Consider the following 22628-nt stretch of genomic DNA (forward strand, 5'->3'; position numbering starts at 1 on the left):
CCTCCAGAAATTCTACTTCTATGAATTTAGTCCAAAAATGCTTGCTTGAGTCCATTAAAACGTGTATAGAAGAAAATTCACCTCTGGCGTCACAATGATTAACAATATACATCCAGCTATTAAAAATGATGATGCCAGGATATATTTACTGCCACAGAAATATGCCCAAAATATAGTAAGTGACAAAAGACTATATATTACGATTCTGCTTTTTAAAAGGTTTATATGCATAAAAAAGTATGTAAAGCAACAAACCAGAATGCTTTCAGTGGCAAATTAAAGATTTTTCTTAATATTTGTCATCCAAATTATCATGAAAAGAATATTATTTCCTTTATAATCAGGGAGAAGTGTTATTTTCATTTATTTATATTTAAATCTCTTTTCTTTTTCTTATTTTTTTTCCTGTTTGTATCCCATGTAGGCTAGAATCCCTGCCTCTTGAGGTAAATCAGCCCGTTGTTGGGAAGTGCACTACATAAAGCTGCCCCATCCTCCTTTACTTTAAGAGATCTGGAGACATTTTTGTTTCAAATTGTTTTATTGTTCTCAGAGTACTTTTTTAAATATATGAAATTGAGGAAAAGACAAAGGAAAGGCTGACTCCCTACCCTCCTGGGGCTACTCTTCCAATTTTTGCTGCTATTGTTATGTATTAATATTCACTGGGTACTAAAAACATGGGCAGCCCCTTAGATCCTTTTTTCTTATCTCTTTCTCATAATCCTACTTCATTCTTTCATTCGTTTTTTTTTTAAAAAGGTCATATGTACAAATACATAGTTCAGAAAATTTTTAAATACAGCTATTTATAAAAGTATGTGGCAAAATCCCATTCACAGTCTTACTCTCCTTCCATAGCCAAAAACTTTTCATTGGTTTCTTATATATCATTTCAGAATTTATCTTTGCAAATACATACATGTCTTTATTCTACTCTTCTCCCTCAACATAAAAAGTGGCGTACAATACATACTATACCATTCCTTGTTCCTTTAAAAAAAACACACACACAATATATCCGAGTTCTTCCACATGAGTACATAGGTCTTTCTCATTCTTCTTTACAACTGCACAGTATTCATCGTTTGGATATACCACAGTTTACTTAACCAGTTCCCTGTTGGTGGACACTGAAGTCATCCCTATCATACTATTACAAACAACAATGCCAAGCATAACCACCCACACACACCAAGTTCATTTCTGAATCTGCCTTTGATGAAGCCTCTGTTTGAATCACCGCAAGGTCACAAGGCTGAAAAGTTAGCCCTTTTTTTAGTTTTCACTATATACAGCAGTATGTAGCAAAAGACTCCCTTGGGCAAAGCAAATGTACTCTTTGGGGATTTACTTCATAACAATAAATGGATAAACAGAACACCAAGGAGAAACATTTCTATTTAACCACGTACATGTATGTATATAATACATGTGTATGCATAGAAAGTATATAATAGATCCATCAAAGCATTAAGCATTGTCTCAGTATGGTGGATCTATGGAGTGTTTTGTAGACCGCCCTCCTTGTGTATCAATTCTTTCTAATTTCACAACAGTGAATATGTACTATTTTTGAAGTATAAAATTTCAAAAAATGTTAATTCAAATCGAGCAGGATACATTCTTTTCGTCTGTCCTATATTTATATGGTGCTCTAGAGTGCTCAAATATCACTTCATTTAAGCATTTTATTTATTGATTCTTTTCAAATATAGAGACAGGCAGGTCGACAGATTCTAGATCCTCCTGGGTCCTCCCACTTCCACCTCCCAAAGTGCCAGTATTACAAGAGTGAGCCATCAGGCCCGGCCAGCTTCATTTGAGAAATCTTTCCCTAGCACTCCCTCCACATATTACGAATAATTCCTTTCTTCTTGTTTAGATAGCATCTTAGTCATATCTCTATTACCTCACTTGTCACATGTCACATTGCTCACCCATCCATCTCCCTTGACTGCTCATGAGCTTCTTGAGAAGAGTCTGATTTCAGCACCTTGAACTGTTGTAACTCTGTCATAAACCCTTTTCAATGTTTTAGATACCCAGACATTCTAACAAATGTCTGGGAAAGACATTCTAAAAGAGCAAGAAACATCTTGATCTTTTTAGTGTAAATGATTGGTTGATTGACTGAGATGGGGTCTCATTACATAGCTCAGGCTGGTCTGAAACTCCTCGGTTCATGAAATCCTCCGGCCTCAGCCTTCTAAGTGGTTGGGATTACAGGCACATGCCACCATGCTGGGCTCTAGTGTGATGTATTAACAAGGCTTAAACATACAGTCCATTAGAAAAGGCTGCCACCTCAGAGTAAAGATTTCTTTAAATTCACTCTAAAAGACTTATTTCTGTATATGTAAGATGCAATTTTACCATAGTAAAACACAAGGAAACATATTGATATACATATATGTTACAAACAGGATAAGGAAAGCAATATAATTTTCTCCACAAAATCTTGCAAAACCCTGGCCAAAACACAGTAAACAGGATGCTAAACTCAAAGCTTACATTTCTCCACTGAGACCTAGGAAAAACAATTCCAGTTATTGTACAGTCACAAAACTAAACTCTGTGAAAATTTACAAGATTTGGTAAACTTGCATATTCTCCCCACTCCCATGCACAAGTAGCCAAAGGAGCCTATCAGTCTTACCCCAACACTTCAATCTCCTCCAGCCTCCAAAATAAAACCCTTCACTGTCCAATATCTGAGTTTATATTTTCAAACATCTAAAATCTTAATCAAAACTAAGAACAGTGCATTAGCTTTTCCCCTATAAAATTCTTGGTATAATTTTACTTAGGCACAACACAGTTTGTACTATTATCTAAAAACATATGGATAGAACCAACATTACTAGAAACCAAACAAATATACTATGAACGTGAAAAGGGAATAGGGAGTGTTGTTTTTAAACAGATTCAGTGCTGTTATTCTCCACTCATAGGTTGGGTGTGATAAAATCACATCGTCCTGTACAGCTAAGTATGTCCTATAGTTTATGACGAAGTAGGGTAACAAATTATTTATTGAGGACCTGTTGGATACATAGAGGCATGCTAGAAGCTGTAAAATCAAGCTGTAGACTTGATTCTCATCCTCAAGAAACTTTCAAGGTTGTAGACAGCCTGACAGAAGGTAGTCAAAAGCAAATACTTCAAGCACTATCCATCACAACTACCTTAAGTATTTATTTTACTCTTCTACAAGTCTCTGAATATTTCCAGACCCCCTTTACTATCTCTGATGGACTCTATGGCTCAACATTCTTTATGGCCACAGGCTTTCATGGACTTCATGTTATTATTGAACCAATATCTTCTATCTGCCTCCTTCGCCAATTAAAATTCCACTTTACATCCAACCACCACTTTGGCTTTAAAGCCGCTGCCTGATATTGACACTTTGTAGATGTAGTATGGACTATACTTATATGCCTCTATCTACTGATGAGGATCCTACTCTTTTAGTATAAACAGTACCATTGACTTCTAATCAATTACTTTCAATAATATCCAAAATATCAGATATCCAGTAATACTCCTAAAACAAATAATGAGTGACGTTCTCTCAAATATATGTATAATCAAATGTGAAATGGAGGAGAAAGCGGGGAGGACCTCAGACTCAGAGATTGTATTCAGGCCTTTCTAATGGCATTTATTTGACATAATTATGCATTTAAAAAATAAGTTAAATTGTCATCAGATCAGTCTGAAATTTATAGAGGCTTTTGTTGGTGAGAAACATATTTTATATATAATCATTTACCCATGAGAATGTTTTTGATTAATGTTATCTGTTAAAGACTTCGGTTCGCAATATTTCCCCTGTTAACAGTAGATATCTTTTAGGAGCTGATCTGGAGAAGTTGAGGACCACGTGCTAATTGCTATTTGATGTTATTCTGGTAGGACAATTGATTGGCTTTGGGTTGTGGGGAGTTGGAATTTGAAGGCGGGTCTGAGTCTAGAGATCCTCCCACTGACCTTTGGCAAATCTGTTGATCGTGCCTTTGGAAGTGCCTTTAAGTGCCTTATGGAAGGCCGGGCATGATGGCTCATGCCTGTAATCCCAGCACTTTGGGAACCGAGGTGGCTGGATCATTTGAGGTCAAGAGTTTGAGACCAGCCTGGCCAACATGGTAAAACTTTGTTTCCAGTAAAAACACAAAAAATTAGCCGGGCATGGTGGCATATACCTGTAGTCCCAGCTACTCAGGAGGCTGAGGCAGGAGAATTTCCTGAACCTGGAAGTTGGAGGTTGCAGTGAGCTGAGATTGTGCCACCGCACTCCAGCCTGGGTGGTAGAACAAGACTCTGTCTCAAATAAATAAATAAATAAATAAATGGAGTACATGTTATGACTGTTCTGTACATTTCCACTAGAATAATAGCAACATCACAAAACATCCTTGGGGCATTGTTTCTATAAGTTTGGGGTTGTTAATAGTTACTAGGTTAAAAATGTCATAAATACACGTAATAGAGGTAACAAATTAATACATTTGGGAAATGCTTGGTAAATTCAATAAGACTTCTCAGAACAATGAATTTATATGGCCATGATTTTATTTTTTTTTCAAAGAGCACTCACAAGACTTTGTAGTACACCAGTCTGGGAATTGTTGGTGTAGGAATCAGGGTTATTAGGATTTGGACTATTCCAGGTAGAGGTTGTCACCATGTTCAAAGAATTGTTCTTAGTATTTAGTCTTTGCATATATCAGAATTACCTATAGCAAATTAACAAGTAGAAATATAAGAATTGGGCCTTGGATCAGGCCTAACAAATCAGAATACCTGAAAAGTATGGGTGTGGAAAAGCTTTTAGGTGATTCCATGTACTCCAGTGACTGAAAACCACTTGATTACAATAGGCCTTCCACCCCTTGCTAAATGAATTGTTAATCCTAGTTGAGTATGCTTCTGTTTTGTTTCCTTGGGCCTGGTCCAGGGACTACACTGTTACCATAATTAAGTTCAATTTTATCTTTCTTCCCACAGTATCTGTATCCTGACTTTCAGATTCCATTTCATCAGTGGGGCAAATTTATAGGTCAATAGAGGACAAGTTTTAAACATTAATGGAAAAGAGGTTGTATTATATTGATATTGTCCTTCTAATCTGGCAGCCTTGAATTTAATTTAGAAAATTCCTCTATTTCTAATTTTATCTTGGTTTTGATATATTTTACTATTACGGATCACGTGCATGATTTTCCCTTTTTCTTGACTTCGTTGTCAACTAATAAGTTTTTGAAAGCTCCTGGTTAACTTCTAATTACAAGTAAGTTTCATTTTCCGTTTATCAAGCTCATTGAGGGTTTTGTTTGTTTGTTTATTTATTTATTTATTTATTTATTTATTTTGAGACAGAGCCTCACTCTGTCGCCCAGGCTGGAGTGGGATGGCATGATCTTGGCTCACTGCGACCTCTGCCTCCCAGGTTCAAGCAATTCTCATGCCTCAGTCTCCCCAGCAGCTGGGATTACAGGCGTCTGCCACCACACCCAGCTAATTTTTTATATTTTTAGTAGAGATGGAGTTTCACCATGTTGCCTAGGCTGATCTCAAACTCCTGACCTCAGGTGATCCACCCAACTCGGCCTCCCAAAGTGCTGGGATTATAGGCGTGAGCCACCATGCCTGGCCACTTCTGTCATTTTTTACAGGGTAGTCTTTTTCAACTTCTAAGAGCTCTTTAAAATAGTAAAGCCCTGCCATAATGTTGTTAAAAACCTAAGATATAAAACGTGTAGTAACATGCTTTTCTTAACATTAATGAAAAAGTGTTCTTTAATCAGTCCATATTTTCACAAAAAGGACAAAAATAAAAGATTCAGAAACAAACTGTATATGGAAAGTACATATACCCGGAAGCTCCCAAATGATTGTAAAGCAGTCACTTCCAAACCATACTGCTCACCACCCAAAACACGAGGAGAAAATAAGAATGTTGGCCTTTCCCCTTCTCAATTATCAGTAGCAAGGTACTCAAAGCCCAGTTTAAAGAAATGTTTCTGCAGAGGATTTACTGTACTGGGGATTTAGCCCTTTCTATTCTTTGAACTCACTGCTTTCTACTTGTATATCTTTAATAATTTCCCCATTCTGCTTTCCTTCAGGTTGACTGTCCTTTCTAAGAATGAGTTAGAGGCTTAATTCATTTTCATTCTTTTCTTCATGACATAAGGATTTTAAGGCAATGAACATTCTTCTGAGTTCTCCTCCAGTCTCTAATCAGTAATGATTGCATTATTGCTATTCCCTAGATATTCTGCAGTTTTAATTTCATATCCCTGTTTGACCTAAGGGCTGTTTGCATAAATTTTAAAATTCCACAAGTCAACATGTGTTTTCTGGTTTTGTTACTAACTTATAGATTTCACTAAGATCAGAGAATGACATCTGTTCTTTTTCTATTTTTCAGTATTTGGGGTGTCCTTCACTGAAAAAGATTAGCTTCTTGAATGCTCCAGAGAGGAAGAGGGAGGGAGAGGGCGAGAGACAGGAATAGACAGATGTTTTGTATTTTAACTATGGTTCAATTCTAAGCATTCTAAAATTTCATTGGCTTTTTTAAAACCATGCATTACGAGGGTGGTTACTTTCCAAATTAATGGAGCTTGTTGTTAATCTCTTCATTATTGCCTTCTAATCTTAATTGCTTTATATTTAAATTATAAATTGCATGGCGTGAATCGTACCAATTGTTTTTAAATCTTCTGACTTGCTTTATGGATTAATATATAATTAATCTTTCTCCCATAGTCCACATGTGCTTGAGAAGAATATAGAAAAATCTAATTATTGTGTACAGAGGTCAGTATTTGTCCATTATACCACATCCTTTCACTGGTTATTCAAATCTACATATAGGCATTCTGTGTAACTTACTTATGGTAAGCAGGGTATGCTGAAATCTCCAAATACGATGGCAGACTTGTCAATTTCTCCCTCTGGTTTTATCAGTTTCTCCTCTGTATTTTGAGGCTACTTTGACAGGTACATAAAATATGAAACTTGCCACGTCCTCCTAATTAACAGTCATTTAGCATCAAGTTCTTACTAATGCTTTCTGTTCCAAAATCCTATTTTGTTTGATACCAAGGCTCCATCACTTGTTTTTGGTTAATGTATACTGGCATATCTTTATCACTCTCTCTCCTTTATAAAAACTTTCAATCTTCTCATATCCTCATATTTTTAAATATGACCGATTAAAACGGTTGGATATTGTTTTATTAGTTCCATCTGTCTAACTGGTAACTTTAGTCCATTTACATTTGTTGTGACTGATTGATGTGGACTTCCTTCTATCACCTTTAGAACTTCCATTTCTCTCACTTTCCAATATAATTTTAGTATCTCCTCCTGAGATTCCACTAAGACATATTCTAGACCTCATTCTGATTTCCCTCCCCTCTCAACCCACCAACTTCTGCCCTATCATCTATCCTCATGCCTCTCTGTGTAACATACTGACTTACTTTTGGGAGATAATTGTCTAACCAATTAATTCTTTCTTCTGATGTCTAATCCATCCACTGAGTGTCTTATTTCAACAATCACATTTTTTATTTCTTCATTTCATTGTATTCTGAAACAGAGTCTCACTCTGTCACCCAAGCTGGACTGCAGTGGCACAAACTTGCAGCCTTGGCTTTCTGGGCTTGGTCTATCCTCCCACCTCAGCCTCCTGGCTAGCTGGGACTATAGGCATGTGCCCCATACCCAGCTATTTTTTTTTTTTTTTTTTTTTTTTTTGGTGGTGGTGGGGTATTTTTTTGTAGAAATGGGTTCTCACCATGTTTCCCAGGCTCATCTCCAACTCCTGGGCTAATACTGTCCTCCCACCTCAGCCTCACAAAGAGTGCTGGGATTACAGGTATGAGTCACCATATCCAGCTATATATTTTATTTCTGTAAGTTCTATTTCATCCATTTTCTTTTCAGGTACCCCTCATCGTTTTTGGTGGTCTTACTGCTTGCTCAATTTTATGACTTCATCTTTTTTTTGTATTAGATTTCACATGTAACTATTTTCTCACAATTCTAATATTTGAAGTCTGTGTTCTGTATCTGATAATTCCAAACCTACAGTCTTTGGGAAACATATTATTCATTGTTTCTGACAATTCTCAAATACATTGGGTTGACTATTTGAATGCTATGATTTGACTGAATTCATAATTGCCTGCTTTTAATCTTTGGGAATCCTACAGGCTTAAGTTAGAGATGCCTTCTTGCAAAAAGTATCTGTGTCTGCTTCTGACGAGAGCTGTGGATACAACTAACATGAGACCACTTTACCACCAGGCATAATCCTGACATGCTCTTGGATTCTCCTGGAGAATCTCAGGATTACACAAGGTTCTCAAATTTGGCTCCCCAACCTTACTCATTTATACACAGAAGACTAGACTGTTTAGTACAGGTGGTGACTCACTTCCTGCTACCCTGGAAAAAACGAAGCAGATCTCTCATCGGAATGTGATCACAGACTGGGAAATTCTGAAGGTGAATAGCTGGAGGCTGTGAGCAGCAGGGAAAGATAGGTGTCTCTCCTGACCATAGAAATAGGTCAGAAGCTGCCCTAAAGGCTGTGTGCTACAGCATTTCACTATTTAGTTCAACTACCATTCCCTCCACAAGAGTGTGAGTGGAAGCTTCTTAGAACACCATGTTGCCTTTAAACAAAATCAAACTTTTGCTAAAAAGTCTTGGTCATGGTGAAAAAAACAAAAAACAAAAAACAAAAAACACCTCTGGCTTTGGAAAGCTTTCTCAGTAATGTCCTAGAATTAACATTACAGCCTGCGTTTCATGTTAACTGAACAGAAAACCAGCCTGACCAACATCCTTCTGCCCCATGGCTTGCTCTCAGCTCCTCTTGGTTGGGCCTAGGGCAGTCAGGCTGTCTGGCTCCAATCCTTGATCTGCCACCTGTGACCTTGGACAAGTTACCTACCTTCAGTTGCCTCATCCACAAAATGCTGATACTAATAATACCCTATTTTTAAGTTATTAAGAGGATTGAAATAGTTAATAAAAAGTAAAAAATAAAAAGACTTGGCACAGAGGGGGAAAAGAAGTAAAAATAAATAAATAAAAAGACTAGTGCCTAGCACATAAAAGTTCATCATGAATTAATTCTATAACATGAACTCAATTTTGTAAAACTTCAAAGTACATATAACTTTTACTAGAATATACATACCAATAATAAATTAACTACTGTAGACATGTTTGTCTGCAGTAAATATAATAAAGACGAAACAATCAGATACTATATCATTAAGCAATTATCAGTTAGTATCTTTAATTTTCTTATACTTCTATATTTTCTATAGATCATCTTTGTAACAAAAAGAAAACAAGCCAAATGAAAATGAAGTGAATTACCTCAAAAAGAATTAAGGCAGGAAGAAGGTTCACAAAGTAATATAAAATATATCTTATATTTTATATAAAATTCTTAATAGAAGTACCTTCTTTGCTCCAAGCTGCACGTTGGCTTTGCCTTTGACTCAGGTGGCATTTATTTGCATGATGACTGATTCTATGGAGTAGGCACTGCTTCAGCCCTACAGGAAGAACAAAACATCTCTAGAACACAGCAGCATTCCTGATTCCCACTTCAGAAGCCCTAATAAAATGGCATATAACTTAACAGCAGCAGATCAGTGTTAAAAAGTCTGGAGTCAAGGGGAAAAAGTAAAATTGGAACATTTCCAGAATCTCACAAAAAACAATAAACCAATGTTCTAAGTGCTCAACATGAACAAGTTAGAACCTTAAATAAAGGTCACTCTTAATGCCTATCCAAGCATAGATTCAGCACCAAGTACGATGTCATTTTACTGGTTTACCTTTTTCATTCTTGAAAGTAGGAGCTACAAAACAAACAAACAAAAACACTAAAATGTCTTTAAGAGAACCTTCTACTTATGATCTAACTTACATAATCAAAACACTCTATTGAGGGTGAAAATTGAGTATTATAAGAAAATAATCACCTGTTTTGTGAGAAGTTCCATATATAATGCTCCTCCACCCAATACATACCTTAAAAAGAAAAAAGGAAACAAAAAATTATCTCGAGAATTATTCCTGCTTAAACAAGTTCTACTGCCATTACTAAGAAAGTATGCACACAGTAAAGATCAGAAGAGAACATGCAAGCATGAACATACTTGTTAGGGATATAGGACTATGGGTAATTTAAAAATTCTCATGTTATCACTCTCATGTAATTGCTCTGAAATTCTAGTCAATTGTTTGAAATGCCTTAGAACAGAATACTTTGAAATTTTGATGATGTCAAAAACTAAGAACTTGGCCCTAAATATTCCAAAGAATAGGGGCAGAAGAACCCATTTCCTTAAATGGCATTTGAGTATTCTTTACAACGGAAACTTTCTCTCCCATCCTGTGATGGCCAAGAGTTTTTCCTCTGACAATGGCACTGACCTTACCCTATCCAAAATATGAACATCTGCATGGTTTCATGGTTCAAATTGTTTTTATGCATTCTGTTGTGAGAATCAAACGGTTCAGACCATGCAGTTCCTCTCTGGGACTCCTCAAGTCCTTTCTAAGTCTGAAGACTGTTCTCTGAACCAAAGACAACTTCTAGGGATGTACCAAATCTCCCATTAGAAAATTATTTAGATCAGGGGCGCGGAGCAAGATGGCCGAATAGTAACAGCTCCAGTCTCCAACTCCCAGCGCGAGAGACACAGAAGACCGGTGATTTCTGCATTTTCAACTGAGGTACTGGGTTCATCTCACTGGGGAGTGCCGGACGATCGGTGCTGGTCAGCTGCTGCAGCCCGACCAGCGAGAGCTGAAGCAGGGCGAGGCATTGCCTCACCTGGGAAGCGCAAGGGGGAAGGGAATCCCTTTTCCTAGCCAGGGGAACTGAGACACACAACACCTGGAAAATCGGGTAACTCCCACCCCAATAACAGGCACACCAGGAGATCATATCCCACACCTGGTCGGGAGGGTCCCACACCCACGGAGCCTCCCTCATTGCTAGCTCAGCAGTCTGTGATCTACCGGCAAGGCAGCAGCGAGGCTGGGGAAGGGGCGCCCGCCATTGCTGAGGCTTAAGTAGATAACAAAGCCGCTGGGAAGCTCGAACTGGGTGGAGCTCACAGCAGCTCAAGGAAACCTGCCTGTCTCTGTAGACTCCACCTCTGGGGACAGGGCACAGTAAACAATAACAAACGCAGCAGAAAACTCTGCAGATGCAAACGACTCTGTCTGACAGCTTTGAAGAGGGCAGTGGATCTCCCAACACGGAGGCTGAGATCTGAGAAGGGACAGACTCCCTGCTCAAGTGGGTCCCTGACCCCTGAGCAGCCTAACTGGGAGACATCCCCCCACTAGGGGCAGTCTGACACCCCACACCTCACAGGGTGGAGTACACCCCTGAGAGGAAGCTTCCAAAGCAAGAATCAGACAGGTACACTCGCTGTTCAGAAATATTCTGTCTTCTGCAGCCTCTGCTGCTGATACCCAGGCAAACAGGGTCCTGAGTGGACCTCAAGCAATCTCCAACAGACCTACAGCTGAGGGTCCTGACTGTTAGAAGGAAAACTATCAAACAGGAAGGACACCTACACCAAAACCCCATCAGTACATCACCATCATCATCAAAGACCAGAGGCAGATAAAACCACAAAGATGGGGAAAAAGCAGGGCAGAAAAGCTGGAAATTCAAAAAATAAGAGCGCATCTCCCCCGGCAAAGGAGCGCAGCTCATCGCCAGCAACGGATCAAAGCTGGACGGAGAATGACTTTGACGAGATGAGAGAAGAAGGCTTCAGTCCATCAAATTTCTCAGAGCGAAAGGAGGAATTACGTACCCAGCGCAAAGAAACTAAAAATCTTGAAAAAAAAGTGGAAGAATTGATGGCTAGAGTAATTAATGCAGAGAAGGTCATAAACGAAATGAAAGAGATGAAAACCATGACACGAGAAATACGTGACAAATGCACAAGCTTCAGTAACCGACTCGATCAACTGGAAGAAAGAGTATCAGCGATTGAGGATCAAATGAATGAAATGAAGCGAGAAGAGAAACCAAAAGAAAAAAGAACAAAAAGAAATGAACAAAGCCTGCAAGAAGTATGGGATTATGTAAAAAGACCAAATCTACGTCTGATTGGGGTGCCTGAAAGTGAGGGGGAAAATGGAACCCAGTTGGAAAACACTCTTCAGGATATCATCCAGGAGAACTTCCCCAACCTAGTAGGGCAGGCCAACATTCAAATTCAGGAAATACAGAGAACGCCACAAAGATACTCCTCGAGAAGAGCAACCCCAAGACACATAATTGCCAGATTCACCAAAGTTGAAATGAAGGAAAAAATCTTAAGGGCAGCCAGAGAGAAAGGTCGGGTTACCCACAAAGGGAAGCCCATCAGACTAACAGCAGATCTCTCGGCAGAAACTCTACAAGCCAGAAGAGAGTGGGGGCCAATATTCAACATTCTTAAAGAAAAGAATTTTCAAACCAGAATTTCATATCCAGCCAAACTAAGTTTCATAAGTGAAGGAGAAATAAAATCCTTTACAGATAAGCAAATGCTTAGAGATTTTGTCACCACTAGGCCTGCCTTACAAGAGACCCTGAAGGAAGCACTAAACATGGAAAGGAACAACCGGTACCAGCCATTGCAAAAACATGCCAAAATGTAAAGACCATCGAGGCAAGGAAGAAACTGCATCAACTAACGAGCAAAATAACCAGTTAATATCATAATGGCAGGATCAAGTTCACACATAACAATCTTAACCTTAAATGTAAATGGACTCAATGCTCCAATTAAAAGACACAGACTGGCAAACTGGATAAAGAGTCAAGACCCATCAGTCTGCTGTATTCAGGAGACCCATCTCACACGCAGAGACATACATAGGCTCAAAATAAAGGGATGGAGGAAGATTTACCAAGCAAATGGAGAACAAAAAAAAGTGGGGGTTGCAATACTAGTCTCTGATAAAACAGACTTTAAACCATCAAAGATCAAAAGAGACAAAGAAGGCCATTACATAATGGTAAAGGGATCAATTCAACAGGAAGAGCTAACTATCCTAAATATATATGCACCCAATACAGGAGCACCCAGATTCATCAAGCAAGTCCTTAGAGACTTACAAAGAGACTTAGACTCCCATACAATAATAATGGGAGACTTCAACACTCCACTGTCAACATTAGACAGATCAACGAGACAGAAAGTTAACAAGGATATCCAGGAATTGAACTCATCTCTGCAGCAAGCAGACCTAATAGACATCTATAGAACTCTCCACCCCAAATCAACAGAATATACATTCTTCTCAGCACCACATCGTACTTACTCCAAAATTGACCACGTAATTGGAAGTAAAGCACTCCTCAGCAAATGTACAAGAACAGAAATTATAACAAACTGTCTCTCAGACCACAATGCAATCAAACTAGAACTCAGGACTAAGAAACTCAATCAAAACCGCTCAACTACATGGAAACTGAACAACCTGCTCCTGAATGACTACTGGGTACATAACGAAATGAAGGCAGAAATAAAGATGTTCTTTGAAACCAATGAGAACAAAGATACAACATACCAGAATCTCTGGGACACATTTAAAGCAGTGTGTAGAGGGAAATTTATAGCACTAAATGCCCACAAGAGAAAGCAGGAAAGATCTAAAATTGACACTCTAACATCGCAATTAAAAGAACTAGAGAAGCAAGAGCAAACACATTCGAAAGCTAGCAGAAGGCAAGAAATAACTAAGATCAGAGCAGAACTGAAGGAGATAGAAACACAAAAAACCCTCCAAAAAATCAATGAATCCAGGAGTTGGTTTTTTGAAAAGATCAACAAAATTGACAGACCACTAGCCAGACTAATAAAGAAGAAAAGAGAGAAGAATCAAATAGACGCAATTAAAAATGATAAAGGGGATATCACCACCGACCCCACAGAAATACAAACTACCATCAGAGAATACTATAAACACCTCTACGCAAATAAACTGGAAAATCTAGAAGAAATGGATAATTTCCTGGACACTTACACTCTTCCAAGACTAAACCAGGAAGAAGTTGAATCCCTGAATAGACCAATAGCAGACTCTGAAATTGAGGCAATAATTAATAGCCTACCAACCAAAAAAAGTCCAGGACCAGATGGATTCACAGCTGAATTCTACCAGAGGTACAAGGAGGAGTTGGTATCATTCCTTCTGAAACTATTCCAATCAATAGAAAAAGAGGGAATCCTCCCTAACTCATTTTATGAGGCCAACATCATCCTGATACCAAAGCCTGGCAGAGACACAACAAAAAAAGAGAATTTTAGACCAATATCCCTGATGAACATCGATGCAAAAATCCTCAATAAAGTACTGGCAAACCGGATTCAGCAACACATCAAAAAGCTTATCCACCATGATCAAGTGGGCTTCATCCCTGGGATGCAAGGCTGGTTCAACATTCGCAAATCAATAAACATAATCCAGCATATAAACAGAACCAAAGACAAGAACCACATGATTATCTCAATAGATGCAGAAAAGGCTTTTGACAAAATTCAACAGCCCTCATGCTAAAAACGCTCAATAAATTCGGTATTGATGGAACGTACCTCAAAATAATAAGAGCTATCTATGACAAACCCACAGCCAATATCATACTGAATGGGCAAAAACTGGAAAAATTCCCTTTGAAAACTGGCACAAGACAGGGATGCCCTCTCTCACCACTCCTATTCAACATAGTGTTGGAAGTTCTGGCTAGGGCAATTAGGCAAGAGAAAGAAATCAAGGGTATTCAGTTAGGAAAAGAAGAAGTCAAATTGTCCCTGTTTGCAGATGACATGATTGTATATTTAGAAAACCCCATTGTCTCAGCCCAAAATCTCCTTCAGCTGATAAGCAACTTCAGCAAAGTCTCAGGATACAAAATTAATGTGCAAAAATCACAAGCATTCTTATACACCAGTAACAGACAAACAGAGAGCCAAATCAGGAATGAACTTCCATTCACAATTGCTTCAAAGAGAATAAAATACCTAGGAATCCAACTTACAAGGGATGTAAAGGACCTCTTCAAGGAGAACTACAAACCACTGCTCAGTGAAATAAAAGAGGACACAAACAAATGGAAGAACATACCATGCTCATGGATAGGAAGAATCAATATCGTGAAAATGGCCATACTGCCCAAGGTAATTTATAGATTCAATGCCATCCCCATCAAGCTACCAATGACTTTCTTCACAGAATTGGAAAAAACTGCTTTAAAGTTCATATGGAACCAAAAAAGAGCCCGCATCTCCAAGACAATCCTAAGTCAAAAGAACAAAGCTGGAGGCATCACGCTACCTGACTTCAAACTATACTACAAGGCTACAGTAACCAAAACAGCATGGTACTGGTACCAAAACAGAGATATAGACCAATGGAACAGAACAGAGTCCTCAGAAATAATACCACTCATCTACAGCCATCTGATCTTTGACAAACCTGAGAGAAACAAGAAATGGGGAAAGGATTCCCTATTTAATAAATGGTGCTGGGAAAATTGGCTAGCCAAAAGTAGAAAGCTGAAACTGGATCCTTTCCTTACTCCTTATACGAAAATTAATTCAAGATGGATTAGAGACTTAAATGTTAGACCTAATACCATAAAAATCCTAGAGGAAAACCTAGGTAGTACCATTCAGGACATAGGCATGGGCAAAGACTTCATGTCTAAAACACCAAAAGCAACAGCAGCAAAAGCCAAAATTGACAAATGGGATCTAATTAAACTAAAGAGCTTCTGCACAGCAAAAGAAACTACCATCAGAGTGAACAGGCAATCTACAGAATGGGAGAAAATTTTTGCAATCTACTCATCTGACAAAGGGCTAATATCCAGAACCTACAAAGAACTCAAACAAATTTACAAGAAAAAAACAAACAACCCCATCAAAAAGTGGGCAAAGGATATGAACAGACATTTCTCAAAAGAAGACATTCATACAGCCAACAGACACATGAAAAAATGCTCATCATCACTGGCCATCAGAGAAATGCAAATCAAAACCACAATGAGATACCATCTCACACCAGTTAGAATGGCAATCATTCAAAAGTCAGGAAACAACAGGTGCTGGAGAGGATGTGGAGAAATAGGAACACTTTTACACTGTTGGTGGGATTGTAAACTAGTTCAACCATTATGGAAAACAGTATGGCGATTCCTCAAGGATCTAGAACTAGATGTACCATATGACCCAGCCATCCCATTACTGGGTATATACCCAAAGGATTATAAATTATGCTGCTATAAAGACACATGCACACGTATGTTTATTGCGGCACTATTCACAATAGCAAAGACTTGGAATCAACCCAAATGTCCATCAGTGACAGATTGGATTAAGAAAATGTGGCACATATACACCATGGAATACTATGCAGCCATAAAAAAGGATGAGTTTGTGTCCTTTGTAGGGACATGGATGCAGCTGGAAACCATCATTCTTAGCAAAGTATCACAAGAACAGAAAACCAAACACCGCATGTTCTCACTCATAGGTGGGAACTGAACAATGAGATCACTTGTACTCAGGAATGGGAACATCACACACCGGGGCCTATCATGGGGAGGGGGGAGGGGGGAGGGGGGAGGGATTGCATTGGGAGTTATACCTGATGTAAATGACGAGTTGATGGGTGCAGCACACCAACAAGGCACAAGTATACATATGTAACAAACCTGCACGTTATGCACATGTACCCTATAACTTAAAGTATAATAATAATAAATAAATTTTTAAAAAATTATTTAGATCAATATGTTTTAACCTTTTAACTCTTTCTCAAACAAAACAACTTCAATTCTCCTTTAATGTTATTTTAAATTTCAAAATACACAAATAGCATGCCTAAGATAAAATCAAGGGAATGATAGTTTTAGAACAAAAACTGTGGTAATTTTGAAAACACGAAAGCTAAGACCACTGATTAGGTCTATGTGGACACTAAGTCCACCACGAACTGTTCTATCCTCCAGGTCTCTGCCCACACCTTTCCCTTGCCTGAGATTCCTTCTGCTTCCTACCCTTCCAAATACTGTTATTTCCCCCCAGAAGACTTGCCAAGACCCTGTAGCCTGCACATCTTCCATTCCAGATAACCAAAGGCATCCTTGCATTCACAAACCCAAATTATTTTGCAGAAAAGGCATCTAAAAACTTCTACTGTAGACCATTCACCTTAATAATTGTTATCATGACATTATTCAATAACAAAATGAGGGAAAGAAGTCCTCTTTAACTCCATTACCCTGGAGAATCCAAGCAAGTGTCTTTCCTATTTGCTTTGCCCAAACCCTGGGAGCTTTCAAAGTGAAAGTTTAATGGAAAGGAAAGAAAATCTGAAAGAAAAACACTCCAAAAAATTAAACTCGAGCAAAGAATCACGGGATTAAAAATGTTTATTCTTTGTATATTTGATTTCTGAAACATAGAAATCTATCTCTCACTCCTTAAATCTGCCACTGGGCTAAGAGAGTATTGTATATAATGTGCGCTCATTGATTTAACAGAATTGGAACATCCAGGCACTCACTGAGATTCTGGTTCCACAACTGCTCAAAGTCTAGTCATTAGTTAATGAGTTAATACCACACTTGATCTTCAAATTTTGGAAATGCTGATGGTAGACGGGAACTTGTTTTGAGAAAAGAAAGCATACGGTAGACATTGTTACCCATTATCCAACCATCACCACCTTTCCTTTAAGAACCCCACTCTTCCTTTAAAGTTGCAGAGTCTCAGAAAGTGGGAAGAAAGGAAGTTTTTGCATTTTCAGGTCAAAAGAAAGTACATTTGTACAACCACATAATACCTATGCAAATGTTTGTTGAAATCTAAACACAAGACAGAAGTAGTTCTAGTACTTCCACAAAAACTAAGATAAGTAAACTTTTCCTTAATATACACTATGAGCAGCATCAACACCTAAAAGTGGTTGACTCTACTACTGTATTAAATTACGTTCATTTTGTCAATATGTGTTCCAAATTCTTACTGCTCTTTGTCTCCAAAGGGTTCCTGCTAAATATTGAGACAGGTCAAGAATACTAGGGAAAAAAATTTTAATAATCAAAGTAAGGGTCATCTAAGTATAATATGCCACATATACAGACACAGTAATATTTTCAAGTTTAAAAAAGCTCAGTTGTCAAAGTTGTACAGCAAACACTATGGTAAGCTTAGCCTCTTCAGGCATTTGATTTTTAATCACTGTAAAGAAAAGTCAGTCACAAAATGCCACATTTTGTATGATTCTATTTGTATGAAATGTCCAGGATAGGCAAATCTACAGAGATAGAAATTAGATCACAGGTTGCCAGGATCCATGGTGGGGGATATGGGTATAGGGAGTGACTGCTAATGGGTACAGGGTTTCTTTTTGGGGAGATGAAAAGTTTCTGAAATTAGGTAGTGCTAATGGCTGCATAACTCTGAATATACTAAAAACTACTGAACTGTACACTTTGAAGGGTGAGGCTTATCATATGAAAACTGTATCACAATAGAGCTGTTCATTTAGAAAATGTTTGGCTATGAAATAAAGAAATAGGATTAGGCCAGGCGCGGTGGCTCAAGCCTGTAACCCCAGCACTTTGGGAGGCTGAGACGGGCGGATCATGAGGTCAGGAGATCGAGACCATCCTGGCTAACACGGTGAAACCCTGTCTCTACTAAAAAATACAAAAAAAAAAACCTAGCCAGGCGAGGTGGCGGGCGCCTGTAGTCCCAGCTACTCGGGAGGCTGAGGCAGGAGGATGGTGTAAACCCGGGAGGTGAGCTTGCAGTGAGCTGAGATCTGGCCACTGCACTCCAGCCTGGGCGACAGAGCGAGACTTCATCTAAGAAAAAAAAAAAAAAAAAAAAAAAAGACATAGGATTATAGCTCAAAGATATGGGATATAAAATAAATGGAAGAAAACTGCTCAATAGTCTATCTAGAATCACACAATGCTTAAGTTTTACCCTGACTAAAATGGCAAGTTTTGTGTTTTATTGGCATTTCACATTATTTACTTCTTCCTAAGTCAGCCAATAATTCCTCCTCCTCACTTAATAGTTGACTATGAAGACCAAGCCATTTTGATTCTGCCTCCAATGAGCTTTCACATTTCATTCCTCCTTCCACTCCCAGGACTACCAAACCAACGTAGGTTCTCCTCACTTCACTCTAAGATGACGGCGTGGCCCTCAACTACTGTCACACTCTTCTAGGCTCTGTGAGCACAGTGTGTCTCATATTCTCTTCCGCTGTCACCAGATTTATTCTAAAACAGTTTCTTTACTGTTACTCCCCTGTTTCTCAACCACTTACATAGAAAGATGAATATCTGGGGTAATAGTTTACTTACTAGAAATAAAATCTGTCACCAATTCACAGAACTGTTTGAGTACAAGATTATTACATCAGCACTATTTCCTACAACTCTTCTACATGAATCCTACCCTCCTTGTGTTATAGCTCAAACTGGTCTCGTATACTCTGAATCTCTCATTCTCTTTCCTAGATACCTGATTGTGTTTCCTTTTCACCTACGTAAATAATTTTCCTTCAACCTCCACCAGCTGACCAAACCCCACTCACATTTCACTGCCCACCTGAGATCCCACCTACTTCATGAAGAGCAACCTTTGCAGCTTTAAACCTCAGAGAAATTAAGTCCATACTTAGCTTTTCTTTTTCTTTTTTTTTTTAGATGGAGTTTATCTTTGTCACCCAGGCTGGAGCACAGTGGCGTGATCTCGGCTCACTGCAACCTCTACCTCCTGAGTTCAAGAGATTCTCCTGCCTCAGCCTCCCAAGAAGCTGGGATTACTGGTACATGCCACTACATCTGCCTAAGTTTTTGTATTTTGGTAGAGATGGGGTTTTGCCATCTTGGCCAGGTTGATCTCAAATTCCTGACCTCAAGTGATCTGCCCGCCTCGGCCTCCCAAAGTGTTAGGATTACAGGTGTGAGCCACAACACCCAGCCAAAGTTTCTATTTCTTAAGTTGGGTATATGGACATATAATTTAACGATTAAGAAAAAAAAAGATACCTTCCTGTTTTTTTCGTGTTTTGTTTTTTGTTGTAGGCCTGTGTGCTTCATTCATTCCCCCATATGAATCTGTAAAGAAGTAGCCATTAACAACTTCAATCAATATATACCGGATTCATACTTTAGGAAGACAATCCAGTTGACAACCACAACAGTTTCTATGATAACAGAAGTGACAGAAAATACTACATTAGGGTCATTTCAAGAAAGTTCAATCATAAGATATATCCCCAAGCAAAAATACACACACAAAAAAGCTAAGTAAGAAGCTTTTAGAAAACTACTATCATCCTTGGAGTAAGTACAACAAAGTATTCTTTTATGTCTTTGTTTTTTTCATGAAAATGCTTCCTATAGCCATAGATTTTAAACCATTATATCTTATCTAGATTTCATATTAGATCATTAACATTTTTTCTAGATTCCATTGTTATTCTTTGGTAACCTTTATTTTTAGTATCTTAAAAATACTTTATTAAATATAACACATACATTCAGAAAAGTACATAAAATATACCTTAAGGTATAGCTTAAGTTATTGTAAATTATTAGCCCAAATACCCACCAACCTGGTCCCGAAATATATTACAGCCGGTATCCAAGAAGCCCACAGTTGTACCTTTCAGTTCACACCTCCCTACCTCCCACCTCGATGGCTCTGTGAGCACAGTGTGTCTCATATTCTCTTCTGCTGTCACCAGATTTATTCTAAAACAGTTTCTTTACGTACCCTGTGTGTAACCACCTCTTTGTTCTTGATAGTTTTACTGCCCAAGTATGAATCCATAAGAGTGTTTCTCAGTTTTCTTTTCATTTTTGTCCCCCTAAGAAGCCTTTTTAGAAGTTTTCTTCCTAATTCTACCCCCATGCCCCATGGAATTTTAACACCACAGATATACTGTATATCTATTTATGTTTACGTCCCTTTGGAGGGCAGCAGACCATTATAATAGGTAAGATTTTCTTTCACTCTAAGGGCCAGTTTTCACTCCACTGCAGGCAATATTTCCTCTACTAAGAATGTATGCCCTAACCAACATTTTGCCTATTTTTGAACTCTATATAGAGGAAATTGTACAAATTAGGTTTTGGGGGTCTGGTCTCTTTTGTTTAACGTAGTGTTCAAGATTCGCCCATCTTATCCCACATAGCTGTAAGCCATTCTATGAATACCATAATTCTCCATTTTATTGGAATGAACATTTGGGTTATTTTCTGTTTGGGGCTATTATAAATGATACTGTCTGAAGATTCCTGTGTCTCCTAATGCTTACGTACTCATTTCTTGTGGAGTATATATCCACGAGATTCCTGAACCATAGGGTATGAGTATCTTCCCTTTACCAAGTTGTTTTCCAAACACTTGTACAAATATACACCTCCATTAGGAGGATATAGAGTCCCATAACAATTTCTTACCTTAAAAGATAAGTTGAGCAAAATGTCTCCTATCCCTTCTTTTTCTTTTACAATCTGAAGATCACTGTGCAAAGCACTGTCAGGGTCAACCCTAAGAATTACAAAACAAAAATATAATTCAAATACAAAGAGATTTTTTATTTTTACTAACTCAAAAATGAACCAATCTGAAAGTTAAAATAGAGCACCTAGGGTAAGTTCCAGAAAGAGAAGATCTTAAGCTGCTGTATATCCCCAGGAAAAATAGAGGCCATTATAGCTTCGAGCTCCTTTAGAATAAATGTCCCAAAGAGATCATAATAGCCTAAATCTAACCTAATAAGGGGGTTCAGAGTTTGCAGTCATTCTAAAGGAAAATAGTCACATGTATATAATGTTCTCAAGAATTCAAAAAAAGTTTACTATGCTTTCCTAAACTTGTATTATAAGCCAAGATGTTCAAGGAGAAAAAGTAAACATTTGCCATGGACGGAACTATCAAAAGCTAAATCACTAAAAAATTGATATTTTTCTACAACTGTCCTATATATACATGTCCAATATGAATCCTACCCCAAATACCCCCTTTTTTTTTAAGAGACAGGCTGTCTCACTCTGTCACCCAGGCTGGAATATAATGGTGCAATCACAGCTCTTTGTAGCCTTGACTTCTCCAAGCTCAAAAGATCTTCCTGCCTCAGCCTCCCACCACCCCTGGTAGCTGGGACTACAGGTGTACTCCACCTATATATTTTTAAAGTAATAACATAACTACCTCCACAATAAGAGTTGATTATGTTGCTTTCAAAACTGGGGGGAAAAATCACAAAAATCAACTTGGCAATCATTCTCTGTATAATGAAATGTATTACTCTTATTTACTTACCAGGCAATATTGTTCAAGCTTTTTGCCAGAAGATAAAAATCATGTAAATGTTCACTCTATCAGGAAGATGACAAAAAAATTCCGACGGACCTACAAAAACAATTTCTTCAAATCCAAAAAACAAGCAAACTCATCCTATCTTGCGTCCTACATCTTTTGGAACTTGATTGCATTTGAGTTTCACAAATTAAGGCTAGTAAACAT

General features: G+C 38.2%; 1 pseudogene; it reads right to left on the reverse strand.

Moving 5' to 3' along the window:
• LOC102140943 (golgin subfamily A member 6C-like) overlaps positions 1 to 22628 on the reverse strand; it is a 107614-nt pseudogene that overhangs the window by 18016 nt on the left and 66970 nt on the right.

The sequence above is a fragment of the Macaca fascicularis genome, chromosome 7, assembly GCF_037993035.2.
Source record: "Macaca fascicularis isolate 582-1 chromosome 7, T2T-MFA8v1.1".
NCBI classification, from domain to species: Eukaryota; Metazoa; Chordata; class Mammalia; order Primates; family Cercopithecidae; genus Macaca; species Macaca fascicularis.